Source organism: Anomaloglossus baeobatrachus, chromosome 3 (genome assembly GCF_048569485.1).
Source record: "Anomaloglossus baeobatrachus isolate aAnoBae1 chromosome 3, aAnoBae1.hap1, whole genome shotgun sequence".
NCBI lineage: Eukaryota > Metazoa > Chordata > Amphibia > Anura > Aromobatidae > Anomaloglossus > Anomaloglossus baeobatrachus.
Genome location: NC_134355.1, coordinates 7,416,049 through 7,433,553, shown reverse-complemented (window position 1 = coordinate 7,433,553; position 17,505 = coordinate 7,416,049). Strand labels below are relative to the sequence as shown.

Here is a 17,505-nt window from a genome sequence, read left to right as displayed (position 1 = left end):
ATGGCGATCACCGGCCGGAGGCAGCAGAAACCGGAGGATTTATTGATGCAGTGAATTATTCCTGGAAGAGATGGAAGCGTCTCACACACCGGGATCTGTAAGAAGATCCACTGCCTTCAGATCCCTCAGGATCTAAGACTCTGGAAAACAAAAACAGAATGCCGCGGAGACACCATCACATATTTCTCAACTCTGGCAGGAAACTAGCCAGGTCTTTCACCGGGAAGGAACAACCACGGGAAGGGCAGTCTTCAGTCATGGAAACCGCTTTACCAAAACATGGTATACATTTACAAACAGCTGTTTCGGGGTATTTGCCCCTCATCAGTGTGGAGTAGGAAACTGGCTAGTGGGAGCAATGCCTCTGTGACCAGGATCTTCTCAAACAGGGGATCCCAGAGGTCATCTACTTCCTCCAAGGATCCTTATCCACAAGCCCCGGAGCCTCAGGGGAGGAAAACTGTCTCCTTTATTCTCAAGGAGGTGGATGGAAGCGTCTCACGATGGAGAAGATCCTCCTGCACCAAGGATCCATCTCGGCCTCCATAACTAGGTGTGAGAAGATCCCGGTCACAGAGGATCAGATACTGAGGAGATCTGGAGACGCCTCGGTGCAGTCGGATCTTCTTACAGAACCTGTTGGTTGTGTGACTCGTGAGACGTCTCCAGCCATTACCATAAGACCCCAGCGATGATGATGAGGAGACCCCGGGATGAAGCGTTACTCGCCATTCTTCTCTTATGTAGAGTCCAGCAAATCTCCGGCTCCAGGGAAATGTGTAAATATAAAAGCTCCTCACGAGATTGTTACTTCTCTTTAAACACTTGTCACACACAGCGACAACGACAACGACGTCGCTGCTACGTCACCATTTTCTGTGACGTTGCAGCGACGTCCCGTCGCTGTGTGTGACATCCAGCAACAACCTGGCCCCTGCTGTGAGGTCGCCGGTCGTTGCTGAATGTCCTGCTTCATTTTTTGGTCGTCACTCTCCCGCTGTGACACACACATCGCTGTGTGTGACAGCGAGAGAGCGACGAAATGAAGCGATCAGGAGCCGGCACTGGCAGCTGCGGTAAGCTGTAACCAGCGTAAACATCGGGTAACCAAGGGAAGACCTTTCCCTGGTTACCCGATGTTTACGCTGGTTACCAGCCTCCGCTCTTGCTGCCAGCGCCGGCTCCTGCTCTGTGACATGTGGCTGCAGTACGCATCGGGTAATTAACCCTATGTATACTGTAGCAAAGAGAGCAAGGAGCCAGCGCTAAGCAGTGTGCGCGGCTCCCTGCTCTCTGCACTGTGACATGTAGCTGCAGCACACATCGGGTTAATTAACCCGATGTGTACTGTTCCTAGGAGAGCAAGGAGCCAGCGCTAAGCGCGGCTCCCTGCTCTCTGAACATGTAGCACAGCGACCTTATGATCGCTGCTTCTGCTGTGTTTGACAGCTAAGCAGCGATCATAACAGCGACTTACAAGGTCGCTGTTACGTCACCGAAAATGGTGACGTAACAGCGACGTCGTTGTCGCTGTCGTTTAGTGTGAACCCAGCTTTAGACCCGCAGCACACATCCGTGTAATTTGTACGTGTGCGGTATGTATTTGCACGTACCGGAGACACGTACACATGGAGACCCATGTTCTTCAATGGTTGATGGCACACACACGTAAAATCACACGGAACGTGTGTCCGTGTGGTAAGTACGTGTGTGCGCTTTTCTACATGGAGGACATGTCCGTTTTTGGCCGGCAGCACGCAGGCACGGACCCGCTTTAGTCTATGGGTCCATGCCTGCACGGACCGCACATGAAGTATGTCCGTGTTCAGCACGTTTCGTGCGTGTGCGTTTTTACACTAGCGATCTTTTCTTTTGTTTTTTTTTTAAATTAAATTCAGTCTACTTACCTTTTTTCATGATGTTCTCAGTCATACTTACATTGGCGCTCGTTTTTTTTCTCCCCCCGGCTCATACCGCTCCCCGATCACCAGCGCGGCGAGGAACAGCTGTGCAGAGAATGCGCGGCAACAATTACTTTGAATATGCCGGCCGCTCATTAATCAATCTCGTATTCCCTGCTTTCCCCACCCACAGACGCCTGTGATTGGTTGCAGTCAGACACGCCCCCCACGCTGAGTGACAGCTGTGTCACTGCACCCAATCACTGCAGCCGGTGGGCGTGTCTATACTGTGCAGTAAAATAAATAAATAATTAAAAGAAAATGGCGTACGGTTCCCCCCCAATTTTAATACCAGCCAGATAAAGCCATACGGCTGAAGGCTGGTATTCTCAGGATGGGGAGCCCCACATTATGGGGAGCCCCCCACCCTAACAATATCAGTCAACAGCCGCCCAGAATTGCCGCATACATTATATGCGACAGTTCTGGGACTGTACCCGGCCCTTTCCGATTTACCCTGGTGCATTGGCAAATCGGGGTAATAAGGAGTTAATGGCAGCCCATAGCTGCCACTAAATCCTAGATTAATCATGTCAGGCGTCTCCCCGAGAAACCTTCCATGATTAATCTGTAAATTACAGTAAATAAACACACACACACGAAAAATCCTTTATTAGAAAAAAAACACTAACAAATTGCTTTGTTCACCAATTTAATAAGCTCGAAAAAGTCCTCCATGTCCGGCGTAATCCAGGATGGTCCAGCGTCGCTTCCAGCTCTGCTGCATGAAGGTGACCGGAGCTGCAGAATACACCGCCGCTCCTGTCACCTCCACGCAGCTAATGAAGGGAATAGCACGATCAGCTGTATTCAGGGTTGGCCACGAGTAACCTCAGTGACAGCTCAGCTGATCGTGCTATTCCCTTCATTTGCCGCGTGGAGCTGACAGGAGCGGCGGTGTCTTCTGCAGCTCCGGTCACCTTCATGCAGCAGAGCTGGAAGCGACGCTGGACCATCCTGGAGTACGCCGGACATGGAGGACTTTTTCGATCTTATTAAATTGGTGAACAAGGCAATTTGTTAGTGTTTTTTTTTTTTTTTTTTTAATAAAGGATTGTTCGGGTGTGTGTGTTTATTTACTGTAATTTACAGATTAATCATGGAAGGAATCTCGGGGAGACGCCTGACATGATTAATCTAGGACTTATTGGCAGCTATGGGCTGCTAATAACTCCTTATTACCCCGATTTGCCAACGCACCAGGGCAAATCGGGAAGAGCCGGGTACAGTCCCAGAACTGTCGCATATAATGTATGCGGCAATTCTGGGCGGCTGCTGACTGATATTGTTAGGCTGGGGGGCTCCCCATAACGTGGGGCTCCCCATCCTGAGAATACCAGCCTGCAGCCGTATGGCTTTATCTGGCTGGTATTAAAATTGGGGGGACCGCACGCCGGTTTTTTTAATTATTTATTTATTTTACTGCACAGTATAGACACGCCCACCGGCTGCTGTGATTGGGTGCAGTGAGACAGCTGTCACTCAGCGTGGGGGGCGTGTCTGACTGCAACCAATCACAGGCGCCGGTGGGTGGGGAAAGCAGGGAATACGAGATTGATTAATGAGCGGCCGGCATATTCAAAGTAATTGTTGTCGCGTATTCTCTGCACAGCTGTTCCTCGCCGCGCTGGTGATCAGGGAGCGGTGAGTATGAGAGAGGGCTGCTCACTTCAGTGACTCGGGGGATTAGCGGTCACTGGTGAATCCTTCACAGGTGACCGCTAATCAGTACGCGGCACACAGACAGAGCCGCGGCATGACAATGAAGTCGGGTGAAGTTCACCCGAGTTCATTCTCATCGCGCAACTCTGTCTGCTGTCAGCCGACATGTATCACCGACATTGTGCAACACACAAACGGACATTCCACGTACACATACACGGGCATTTTACACACAAACACGGACATTTTACACGTACACACGGCTCGCATACGCCATCACACGGATGCTATACGTACCAGAGAAACGCCCCAAAAATACGGAACACGGACCCGAAAAACGGACCGTGTCACATGGACGTTTTTTATGCGGAAGTGTGTTTTAGACCTCACAGATATTATATGATGATAGATCACAGATGATTCGACTATGAGATTTGTGATCAATGACATGAACTTAATGAATAACTTTTCTATTTTTCACAGACATTTGGGCTTTTCAGCATTTACCAAAAAGCAGTTAAACAAACAGTAAAAGAGCTATAAACCTGGGTCACATGGAGCGTTTCCCCGACCTCCCCTCCTCCATCACCATCAATATCATGGAGACGACACGGCACAGATCCATCATCTGAGAAATCATCACAGAATAGAAAGATCCCTCCAGATCACAGATCACAGCTGTATAATAATCAGCAGATCCTCTATATATTATGATCCCGGAGAGATCAAGTCAGGAGGAGGCGACAGGAATCCACCAAGTGACCACCAGAAAGGAATCTACATAGCTCCACCCCCTTCTGGAAACAACGCCTCCTTCCTCCATGGATCCGCCCACCTCCACAATCAGCAGCACAAACCTTGGAGCCTCAGGGGAGGAAGATTGCTGCCTTCAATCCCAAGGAGGTGGTATACATCACAGGAGGGGCTGGGGGCATATATACATCACAGGAGGGGCTGGGGGCATATATACATCACAAGAGGGGATGGAGACATATACACATCACAGGAGTGGGGCTTGGAAATCACTGGGGGGCACAGACAGTACTGCCAGGCATGCACAGCACTGGCAGCAGCACGGACAACACTAGAGGGGCACGCACAGCTCTGGGGGACATGGACAGGACTAAGGGGGCACATACATCACCAAGGGGGCACAGACAGCACTGGGGGCTGGTACACAGCACTGGAGGGTGGCACACAGCACTGAGAGGGGAACACATAGCACTGGTGGGAATTCACAGTACTAGAGGGGGTACGCAGCACTGGGTGGAGGGCTCACAGCAGGAGGAGGCTCACAGTAGTGGAGGCAGGAGGCTCACAGCACCGCGGGAGGCAGGAGGCTCACATCACCGCGGGAGGCAGGAGGCTCACAACAACGCAGAAGGCAAGAGTCTCACAGCACCGTGGAAGACAAGCGCCACAGCACTGCGGGAGGTAAGAGGTCACTTCACTGCGGGAGGTATCTACAAAGGGGAGACCAGAAACCTTGATGCTTCCTCTTCTTCTGTGGGACAGGAGCGCAGCGCATCTCACGCTTACCCCAACCACAAAGTACGTCCTCACCAGGCTGGCACAGGCCAGCAGGCTGAGGACCTACTGGTACGTGCCTCACACATGGTGATTTAAAGGACCAGCAGCCGACTAGACCGCAGCTGCCGCCCGAGTACTGCGGTCCCAATAATGTACTCAGGGGACGCATAAAACGTCATCGGGGGCCGCATATGGCCCACAGGTCAGAGGTTCCCACCCCTGCACTAAGTGAATCACTAAAGAAAATGGGGAATTTGCATAGCTCCGCCTCCTTATGGGAAAAGGGCGAGTGAAGATCCTCTCCGAAAGCTTCACAGGTCCTGGAAGAATCAATGGTATCAACTAACAACCGAGTGTGACCCAAGAATGGCGATCACCGGCCGGAGGCAGCAGAGACCGGAGGATTTATTACTACAGTGAATTATTCCTGGAAGAGATGGAAGCGTCTCACACAACGGGATCTATAACAAGATCCACTGCCTTCAGATTCCTCAGGATCTAAGCCTCTGTGACCGGGATCTTCTCAAACAGGAGATCCCAGAGGTCACCTACTTCCTCCAAGGATCCTTATCCACAAGCCCCGGAGCCTCAGGGGAGGAAAACTGTCTCCTTTATTCTCAAGGAGGTGGATGGAAGCGTCTCACGATGGAGAAGATCCTCCTGCACCAAGGATCCATCTCGGCCTCCATAACTAGGTGAGAAGATTCCGGTCACAGAGGCTCAGATACTGAGGAGATCTGGAGACGCCTCGGTGCAGTCGGATCTTCTTACAGAACCTGTTGTGTGACTCGTGAGACGTCTCCAGCCATTACCATAAGACCCCAGCGATGATGATGAGGAGACCCCGGGATGAAGCGTTACTCGCCATTCTTCTCTTATGTAGAGTCCAGCAAATCTCCGGCTCCAGGAAAATGTGTAACTATAAAAGCTCCTCACGAGATTGTTACTTCTCATCACAGAGGTTATATAACAATAGATCACAGAAGATCCCACTATGAGATTCGTGATCAATGAGATCAACCTAAGGAACAACTTTTCTATTCTTCACAGACATTTGGGCTTTTCAGCATTTACCAAAAAGCAGTTAAACAAATAATAAAAGAGCTATAGACCTGGGTCACATGGAGCGTTTCCCCGACCTCCCCTCCCCCATCACCATCAATATCATGGAGACGACACCGCACAGATCCATCATCTGAGAAATCATCACAGTTTAGAAAGATCCCTCCAGATCACAGATCACAGCTGTATAATAATCAGCAGATCCTCCATATATCATGATCCGGAGAGATCAAGTCAGGAGGAGGCGACAGGAATCGACCAAGTGACCAACAGAGGGGAATCTACATAGCTCCACCCCTTCTGGAAACCACGCCTCCTTCCTCCAAGGCTCCTCCCACCTCCACAATCAGAAGCACAAGCCCTGGAGCCGCAGCCGGCTGTGTTCGGGTTCCCCCGCCCGGCTGGTGGTCTCTGTCTTTCTCCTGCACCTGTTTAGAATGGTGGACTACCTGCGCTTGCAACTTCAACAGTCTGCTCCCGGCTAATTGTCGCCTAAGGAGCCCTTTGCCCGCAGACGCTTGCCCGTGGGATCTCTGAGCCGTGGTGGTGGCGTCTTATCCCCCTCAGTGGGCTGTTGCCTTCAATCGGGACTTTGGGTGGGACAGGTCCTCTAGTCCTGGCCGCAATCAGTTAATTAACCAGTTCCAGTCGCTTCTGGACCTAGCTTCAGGGTCTGAGTACCCCCTGTGTGCTCCGGTTTCCGAGTTGGTTCCCTGGGTCAGTATCGGCGGGCTACAACCCTGTCCCGGTCCACAACGGTTCCACTGAGCCTAGTTTCACACTTGCGCTATTTTGACGGAAACGGAATCCGTCACTAATGCAGACGAAGACCGCCGTCTTTCTCCTAGCCAAAGGCACCATGGCCCCTACCCTGGCACCTGTCAGTTTGTCCTCAGGCCCAGACACAGGCCTGACCTCCACTCCAACTGAACTGAACTGACTTTTCCCCGCCCCGGGCTGTGTAAAACTCCTCGGTGGGCGTCTTCCAACCACCTGGCTCCGCCCCCTGGTGTGTCTATCAAGCCCTTAGGGGGTGACTAGGGTTTTAAGGGTTGGCTGTGTGCTACCTGTGGGGGAAGGTGTAATGCGGGGCCCTATTTGTGACTTGTAACAATCTCCCTCCCCTGAGGCTCCAGGGCTTGTGCTGCTGATTGTGGAGGTGGAAGGATCCTTGGATGAAGGAGGCGTGGTTTCCAGAAGGGGTGGAGCTATGCAGATTCCCTCTGGTGGTCTCTTGGTGGATTCCTGTCGCCTCCTCCTGACTTGATCTCTCTGGGAGCATTATATATGGAAGATCTGCTGATTATTATACAGCTATGATCTGTGATCTGGAGGGATCTTTCTATTCTGTGATGATTTCTCAGATGATGGATCTGTGCGGTGTCGTCTCCATGATATTGATGGTGATGGGGGAGGGGAGGTCGGGGAAACGCTCCATGTGATCCTGGTTTATAGCTCTTTTACTATTTGTTTAACTGCTTTTTGGTAAATGCTGAAAAGCCCAAATGTCTGTGAAAAATAGAAAAGTTCTTCCTTAGGTTGATCTAATTGATCACGAATCTCATAGTGGGATCTTCTGTGATCTATCGTTATATAATCTCTGTGATGAGAAGTAACAATCTCGTGAGGAGCTTTTATAGTTACACATTTTCCTGGAGCCGGAGATTTGCTGGACTCTACATAAGAGAAGAATGGCGAGTAACGCTTCATCCCGGGGTCTCCTCATCATCATCGCTGGGGTCTTATGGTAATGGCTGGAGACGTCTCACGAGTCACACAACAGGTTCTGTAAGAAGATCCGACTGCACCGAGGCGTCTCCAGATCTCCTCAGTATCTGAGCCTCTGTGACCGGGATCTTCTCACACCTAGTTATGGAGGCCGAGATGGATCCCTGGTGCAGGAGGATCTTCTCCATCGTGAGACGCTTCCATCCACCTCCTTGAGAATAAGGAGACAATTTTCCTCCCCTGAGGCTCCGGGGCTTGTGGATAAGGACCCTTGGAGGAAGTAGGTGACCTCTGGGATCTCCTGTGTGAGAAGATCCCGGTCACAGAGGCTTAGATGCTGAGGGATCTGAAGGCAGTGGATCTTCTTACAGATCCCGTTGTGTGAGACGCTTCCATCTCTTCCAGGAATAATTCACTGCAGTAATAAATCCTCCGGTCTCTGCTGCCTCCGGCCGGTGATCGCCATTCTTGGGTCACACTCGGTTGTTAGATGATACCATTGATTCTTCCAGGACCTGTGAAGCTTTCGGAGAGGATCTTCACTCGCCCTTTTCCATAAGGAGGCGGAGCTATGCAAATGTATCATTTACCATAGATGATTCCCTTAGCAGATCCCTATGTTGTGCTGCAATCACAGGGATCACACTGGTGATCTTCAGCCTCAGGAATTACTTTTCTATTCTTCACAGACATTTGGGCTTTTCAGCATTTACCAAAAAGCAGTTAAACAAATAGTAAAAGAGCTATAAACCTGGGTCACATGGAGCGTTTCCCCGACCTCCCCTCCCCCATCACCATCAAGGTGAACCTCCCGGGCGCCCAAGAAGGACCAGCAAACGCCAGGACCGTATCTTAAACCTGTTTCAGCAGCGGGATGGGACTACCAGCAGTGGCGAGCTAGCGCAGCAATGGCAGCAGGCTGGTGTGAGTGCACGCACTGTGAGGCGGAGACTGCTTGAGCAAGGCCTGGTTTCAAGGAGGGCAGCGAAGAAGCCACTTCTCTCCAGAAAAACATCAGGGACCGACTGATATTCTGCAGAAGGTGCAGGGAGTGGATGGCTGAGGACTGGGGAAAGTCATTTCTCAGATGAATCCCCTTTTCGATTGTTTGGGACATCTGGAAACAGCTTATTAGGAGAAGAGGTGAGCGCTGCCACCAGTCTTGTCTCATGCCAACTGTTAAGCATCCGGAAACCATTCATGTGTGGGGTTGCTTCTCAGCCAAGGGAATCGCACCACTCACAGTCTGGCCTAAAAACACCGCCATGAATAAAGAATGGCACCAGAATGTCCTCCAAGAGCAACTTCTCCCAACTGTCCAAGAGCAGGCGCCCAACAATGCCTTTTCCAGCATGATGGAGCTCCTTGCCATAAAGCAAAGGGGATCACTAAATGGCTCATGGAACAAAACATAGAGATTTTGGGTCCATGGCCTGGAAACTCCCCAGATCTTAACCCCATTGAGAACTTGTGGGCAATCATCAAGAGACGGTGGACAAACAAAAACCAACAAATTCTGGCAAAATGCAAGCATTGCTTATGCAAGAATGGACCGCGATCAGTCAGGATTTGCTCCAGAAGATGATTGAGAGCATGCCAGGGAGAATCGCAGAGGTCCTGAAGAAGAAGGGGCAACACTGCAAATATTCACTTGCTGCATTAACTCATTCTAATGTCAATAGAACCTTCTGGTCTCATAATATGATTGCAATTATATTTCTGTATGTGATGTAAACATCAGACAAACACAAATAAACACCAGAGGGAACAGATCATGTGAAGATAGCATTGTGGGGTCATTCTCAAAACTTTTGGCCATGACTGTACAGTTTGAAGCTGAGACGTGTACACCCGGCTTCATAGTGCGCATGACCCACCTCTGGGGGAGGATCCTTGGAGGAAGGAGGCGTGGTTTCCAGAAGGGGGTGGAGCTATGCAGATTACCCTCTGGTGGTCTCTTGGTGGATTCCTGTCGCCTCCTCCTGACTTGATCTCTCCGGATCATTATATATGGAGGATCTGCTGATGATTATACAGCTGTGATCTGTGATCTGGAGGGATCTTTCTATTCTGTGATGATTTCTCAGATGATGGATCTGTGCGGTGTCGTCTCCATGATATTGATGGTGATGGGGGAGGGGAGGTCGGGGAAACGCTCCATGTGACCTGGGTTTATAGCCCTGTTATTATTTGTTTAATTGCTTTTTGGCAAATGTTGAAAAGCCCAAATGTCTGTGAAAAATAGAAAAAATATTTATTATTGTGGTTGAGACTGAAGATCACCAGTGTGATACAAGTGACTGTGGCACAACAAAGGGATCCATTTGTGAAGCTGAAATGGGAAATTTGCATAGCTCCGCCTCCTTATGGGAAAGGGCAAGTGAAGACCCTCTCCGAAAGCTTCACAGGTCCCGGAAGAATCAATGGTATCAACTAACAACCGAGTGTGACCCAAGAATGGCGATCACCGGCCGGAGGCAGCAGAAACCGGAGGATTTATTACTGCAGTGAATTATTCCTGGAAGAGATGGAAGCGTCTCACACAACGGGATCTGTAAGAAGATCCACTGCCTTCAGATTCCTCAGCATCTAAGCTTCTGTGATCAGGATCTTCTCAAACAGGAGATCCCAGAGGTCACCTACTTCCTCCAAGGATCCTTATCCACAAGCCCCGGAGCCTCAGGGGAGGAAAATTGTCTCCCTTATTCTCAAGGAGGTGGATGGAAGCGTCTCATGATGGAGAAGATCCTCCTGCACCAAGGATCCTCGGTTGTTAGTTCATACCATTGATTCTTCCAGGACCTGTGAAGCTTTCGGAGAGGGTCTTCACTTGCCCTTTTCCCATAAGGAGGCGGAGCTATGCAAATTTCCCATTTTGTTTGGTGATTCACTTAGTGCAGGGGTGGGAACCTCTGGCCTGTGGGCCGTATGCGTGCCCCGATGACTTTTTATGTGACCCCTGAGCACATTACCGGGACCGCAGTACTCGGGCGGCAGCTGCGGTCTAGTCGGCTGCTGGCCCATTAAATCACCATGTGTGAGGCACATACCATTAGGTCCTCAGCCTGGTGACCTGTGCCAGCCTGGTGAGGCCGTACTTTGTGGTTGGGGTAAGCGTGAGATGCGCTGCGCTCCTGTCCCTCAGAAGAAGAGGAAGCATCAGGTTTTCCGGTCTCCCCTTTGTAGATGCCTCCCAATGCTGTGAGCCTCCTACCTCCTACAGTGAAGTGACCTCTTACCTCCCACAGTGCTGTGAGCCTCCTGCGGTGATCTGAGTCTCCTGCCTGTAGCCTCCTGCCTCCCGCGGTGATGTGAACCTCCTGCCTCCACTACTGTGAGCCTCCTGCCTCCTATAGTGAAGTGACCTCTTACCTCCCGCAGTGCTGTGGCGCTTGCCTTCCACAGTGCTGTGAACCTCCTGCGGTGATCTGAGTCTCCTGCCTCCACTACTGTGAGCCTCCTGCTGCTGTGAGCCCTCCACCCAGTGCTGTGTACCCCCCCTAGTACTGTGAATGCCCACCAGTGTTATGTGCTCCCCTCCCAGTGCTGTGTGCCCCCTCTAGTACTGTTAATTCCCACCAGTGCTATGTGCTATCTGCTCCCCTCCCAGTGCTGTGTGCCACCCTCCAGTGCTGTGTACCACCCCCCAGTGCTTTCTATGCCCCCTTGGTGATGTCTGTGCCCCTTTAGTCCTGTCCATGTCCCCCAGTTCTTTGCGTGCCCCTCTAGTGTTGTTCGTGCTGCTGCCAGTGCTGTCCATGCCTGGCAGTACTGTCTGTGCCCCCCAGTGATTTCCAAGCCCCACTCCTATGATGTGTATATGTCCCCATCCCCTCCTGTGATGAGTATAGGTCTCTAGTCCCTCTTGTGATGTATATAGGCCCCCAGTCCCTCCTGTGATGTATATATGCCCCCAGCCCCTTCTGTGATGTATATATGCCCCAACTCCTCCTGTGATGTATACCACCTCCTTGGGATTGAAGGCAACAATGTCCCTTCCCTGAGGCTCCAGGGCTTGTGCTGATGATTGTGGAAGTGGGTGGAGCCTTGGAAGAAGGAGGTGTGGTTTCCAGAAGGGGGTGGAGCTATGCAGATTTCCCTCTGGTGGTCTCTTGGTGGATTCCTGTCACCTCCTCCTGACTTGTTCTTTCCGGGATCATTATATATGGAGGATCTGCTGATTATTATACAGCTGTGATCTGGAGGGATCTTTCTATTCTGTGATGATTTCTCAGATGAGGGATCTGTGCGGTGTCGTCTCCATGATATTGATGGTGATGGGGGAGGGGAGGTCGGGGAAATGCTCCATGTGACCCAGGTTTATAGCTCTTTTATTATTTGTTTAACTGCTTTTTGGTAAATGCTGAAAAGCCCAAATGTCTGTGAAGAATAGAGAAGTTATTCCTTAAAGGGGATGTCCAACATAAACTCAAAAATTTTTAATAAGCTAATCTGTGCTGTATTGTCATATAAAACACCCCTTCATTGTTATTTTTTGTTTACTAACCTTTGTTCCTGTGAATTATCCCTTTATTCTCTGCAGCACTTTGTTATTCTTCAGCTCCAGCAAACTGACCACTTCCTGTGCCACACCTCCCAGTCACAGCTGGCACCGCCCGGCCTCAGTGTCCAGCCTCGCCCCCTGCACACATTCCCTGTCAGTATTCTTCCCCAGCACCTGACCTGTTATCACTACACCATTGCAAATAACAGCCCCACATCGGACTCTGCACCGCACATGCACACATATGGCTCTGTACCCCACACCACATCGGGGCTCTGCACCACACACACATCGGACTCTGCACCGCACACAGACATTGGGCTCTGCAACCGCACACACATGACTCTGCACTCCACACACACATATGGCTCTGCACTGCACACACACATATGGCTCTGCACCGCACACAGACATATAACTCTGCACCGCACACACACACATATGGCTCTGCACCGCACACACACATCGGGCTCTGCACCACACACACATGACTCTGCACTGCACACACACATATGGCTCTGCACATCACACACATATGGCTCTGCACCGCACACACACACATATGGCTCTGCACCGCACACACACATATGGCTCTGCACATCACACACATATATGGTTCTGCACCTGTCGCGGGCGGAGGGGACGTGCTCGCCACGCTCGGGTCCGGGGCTTCTGCTGCTGCTGCTCGGTGGCTCGAGCGGTGGACCGGACCCGGGGACTCGAGCAGCGCTCCTCACCCATGAGTGAAAAGGTGGTGGTTTGGTTAGGGAGATTGTTCGTGACGCCACCCACGGGTCGTGGTGATAATGGCACCACCGCTGCTGGTAACGGGGATCCCGGGGAGAGATTGTAGGGAGCAGCTGAGATGTTGTCTTCTCCGTGGGTAGGGGGTTTGGCGTTCCCAGGGCCCGTTGGTGGTGACGGGGAGGCTGGATGGCTGGGGTGCAGGGACTGCGCGGCGCGGTGTCGGACGGCACTGGTGTACTCTGTTACGGTTGCTGTGGCACTGGAGACTATGTTCGGATTTCTTGCTACTGCACATGTGTGAGCACTGGAGACTATGTTCGGATTTCTTGCTACTGCACATGTGCAAGCACTGGAGACTCCTATCTTGGAGCCATTGCACATGTGCGGGTGACATCATCGTTGACACGAGGTCACATGTCTCTGACACCTTCTAAGCTGATTGGCCGCTGGGTCATGTGCTTGTGACACGTGGTTCACATGTCTCTGACACCTTCTATGCCGATTGGTCGCAGGTCATGTGCTTGTGACGCTTTGCTCGGTGATAGGCCAGCGTGACGTCATTGCTGTCATTCTGGCAGCGGATTGGCTCTGGTGTCCTCCATCTTGGATGAGGCGCAGAGTCTATATAAGACCCTGACGCACGCCGCCTGGCGCTCAGTCCTCTTGGTTCCTGCATAAGAGTAGACGCTCTGTGCATGTCCCTTGCGGCACCTATTCTATCTAGGTGAGCGTTATCGGTGGGGTAACGCCCTTGTACCTTGCAGCTTATGCTGTGGTCCGTGTCCTCGCACCTTAGTGGGAGCGGACATAGGTAGGTGCTTGCTGCACATGGCCTGACTGGGCCTTGTGGTTCTGTGTCGCCCTGGGCAAGCCAGGGGACACAGGTCACACACCACCACACCCTACATCCCAGTTAGGAACACCACAGCTAACCGAAAATCCTTGTTGCCTTCCTCCAGAGGCTGATGATTCACACCAGGGGGTGGGCCAGGCGGTTGGCTCCGCTCACCGAGGAGGTCACAGCTCTGGAGAAACCAGGCAGTTCAGTTTAGGAGGGAGAAGTGGAAGGAGTGAAGGGAGTAGTCTAGACAGGGCTAAAGTAAACAACTAAGTGAAAGTAGTGAAAGTAGAAAAGGAGGAAAGCAAGTAAGGTGACAAGAAAGAAGGAAAGCCTGAAGGTTCCAGCTTTGTGTAGGGCCAGGTCAGCAAGGTCAGCAACGGCGGTGACTGTCTGGAGGGGGACCGTTTGGAAGTTCCTGGAAGGGACCCCGTTGGCTGTGTGCCCGGCGGTCTGGAGCAGTGTTCCGAAGGACAGTCAGCACCAGGGCAGGGGCCTCTCGGACCCCGGCGAGGCTAGGAGTCGCCAAATTTGCCAAATCCGTCAGTGAAGGGGACGTAGATCCCCCAACAACAAAGACCCGATTGAAGGCAACAGCCCAGCCAGTATAGAAGAGACACCGCCACCGCCAAGGCACCCATTTCTTAAGGGCCAGCGCCTGCGGGCAAAGAGTAGAGCTCCCCCGGTCCAGCTTGAAGCCGGGGAGCGGGTTACTGGTGGGGACCCATCGCAACCAACCAGTTCATCAAGGTGCAAGGAAAAGGGACATCACCGTCACCTACCGGGAGAGCAAGTGCAGCCGTCCGTGGGACCGTCTATCCAGCCGTTGGTTTACCGTAAAAACTGTGTCACGTCTCAGGCTGAGTGAGTACCACAGTGCCGCAAGGCATAGCGCTGCCCCCGCGTCCCTGCGCCCACCAGGCCCTGCACCTCACAAACCATCACCGGCCCCGGGATCACCAACCCCTACCCACGGAGGGGCAACACAACACCTGGCTGCTCCGCATCACCATCCCCGGGAGCCCCGTATAGAGCAGCGGTGGTGAAATCACCACAACCGTGGATGGCGTCACGGACAATAATCATCCCCACACCCAACAACCCCCCTTTCACTCACGGGCGAGGAGTGCCGCTCGAGAAGCCCCCGGGATCCGGCTCACCGCTCGGAGCCACCACTGAGCAGCAGCCGCCGGACCCCGAGCAGAAGGGGTGAGCGAAGTGTGCTGACACCCTCCTCCCCGCCCGCAACAGTTCTACTCTGAGGTGAGCGCTATCGGTAGGGTAGCGCTCCTGTACCTTTCAGCCGTTACTGTTGTCCGTGTCCTCGCACCTTAGTGGAGCGGACATAGGTAGGTTAGGTGGTCGTTGCCTTCTAGGGTAACGCTCCACTACGCTGCCTCCTGCAGCAGTCCGTATCCTCGCACACTAGGGGAGCGGTCATAGGCAGGAGTTTCAAGCTATCAGCCTTGCTGCTGTCTGTATCCTTGCACCACAAGTGGAGCGGGACATAGGCAGGTGCCATATTTGCACACACTACATCTAGTCTCTGTGACTGTTAACTGAGACAGGTGCTTTCACGCTCACAGACTGTGAGGACTTCTATGCACTTTTATGTTGTATTCCTCACTCTTTTGCATTTCCACTCCTTTGTTATTCTAATAAGGTAGTCGCTGTGACTTACACAGTATACGCCGCTATTGGTCTTGGTGACACTGTGACGCAACAGTGGTCAGTACCGCTTTGGTGGTACAGGTTTCCCCTATCCTCTGCCCTACTCTGCAGCAGAGCTCTGCACGGTGGACCCTGACTGTCGGATAGCCTTCCATTCCCTTATTATCCGACAGTCCCCGGTAACATACTCACTCAGACAATCACTGACAGAGTCTCTGGTAAACCAAAACGTCCGGATGGACGGGTCCCGCAGCCGGCTGCAGTGTTTGTGCTCTCCCCGGACGGCTGATGGTGGCTGTCTTTCCCTGCACCTTTTAGAATGTTCTGACTCCTGTGGTTGCCCACCGGTCGTCCGCTCCCCGGCGTATAGGTGCCGTAGGAGCCCGTTCTTTGCCCGCAGGCGCTGGCCCTTGGATCTCTAGCCTGTGGGCGGTGGCTGTATATCCTCTCTGGGTGGACGGTTGCCTTCAATCGGGACTTGGTTGTTAGGAAACCCCTGGGGTTCCTGTCACATTCGGATTTGGACTATTAACGGCGGCTCTAAGCCTGGTCGGGGTCCGATGGCCCTGCCTGTGTGCTTAGCTTCACTCCGTTCTTCGGTCCGGTACTGGCGGGCCGACGCCCGACCCCAGTCCTTACTGCTCTGTGGAGTTCCACCAACTCCTGCAGACGGCCACCATCGTCTGCCAACCTTGCTGTCAGTGTCTGGGCTCCAACCCAGACACCCAAGTGTTCACTCTGTGAAGCCCCACAGGTGTTGTGTCGGTGCATTACCTTCTGGGACTCCACTCAGCTGGATCTGGTCACAGGTAGGAGATCTTCTTCTTGTCGTGACGCCACTCTCAGTATTGCGGCCAGTAGGGACCGCCACTGCAGGTTGAGGGTCGCCTGGGGCTGATGGTATGTGCAGTTAGTTGGAATAGCCTCCTGAGAGTGAGGCAAGCCCCAGGGCCCGATGTAGGTGCGTAGTACCACAAGGCGCAGAATAACTCCACACAGGCAGAATGTCTTTCAGGGTTTTTACTCACTTCAGGTGGCAGGGTGAGTAACCCGGGCGTAGCTGGGATGAACCAGGCGGGGAACCAGGTGTCCTTCAGGCTGACTTGTGAGGGTGACTACTAACTCGCCTTCCTTAGCCCTTGGTGGTTTGGGGTGACCCCGACTTTGAGTCCCTATGGGGGTCACCCAGGGAAGTTGCTGAAGCCTCACTCCCCTTCGTTTGCCGTGTGCTTGTTGCCTGGGCCAGATCACTCCAGCTTCTTGCCTCCTGTGAGCTATGGGCCCTAACTGTGGCTACGTGGCTGCGGCTTTTGTGGTGTTGTGGCGTGGGCTTTGAGAGCCCCACACCGGCAGGTTTAGCAAAAGAAAGCTGGATCTATCTCCGCTTCGGGATCTGCCGCCCGTTTGGGCCTGGTTCTCCCTAGCAGTCTCCTTACTTCCCACTCCGTTGCTCTCTCTCTAGCTGAAGATGGATTTCGGGTAGCACTCCTAGTTGACCGTTCTCCCCCGTCAGTAGCCACTGCGCGGGCGCTGTTAGACAGCAACAGCCCCCACAGGTCTGCTCCTCACTGAGCCCTATGGAGTTCTGCTCTAACTGACTCACTGCCCCTCCTCTCCTGTTCTTGCCTACGCCACCTAGCAACCAGACTCTCTTACCACACCCCTTGAGAGGAGATGGAGGCTTTTGGCCCCCTCCACTATTCCAGTGAAGGTCAAGGCTTTTCCCCCTCCTGGGATCCCCAGGGGTCCTCTCATGGGTACATGTGTGAGAGCTGATCACTATGCGCCTGTGTACCACACCC

General features: G+C 52.5%; 4 pseudogenes; 3 read left to right on the top strand and 1 right to left on the bottom strand.

Annotated features, from left to right (window-relative positions):
* The first annotated feature begins 503 nt into the window (after positions 1–503).
* LOC142295838 (ferroportin-like) overlaps positions 504–17,505 on the top strand; it is a 117,000-nt pseudogene continuing 99,998 nt past the window's right edge.
* LOC142297962 (U7 small nuclear RNA) lies at positions 7,661–7,720 on the top strand (annotated as a pseudogene).
* On the bottom strand, positions 8,637–8,697 carry LOC142297943 (U7 small nuclear RNA; annotated as a pseudogene).
* Positions 12,259–12,319, top strand: LOC142297956 (U7 small nuclear RNA; annotated as a pseudogene).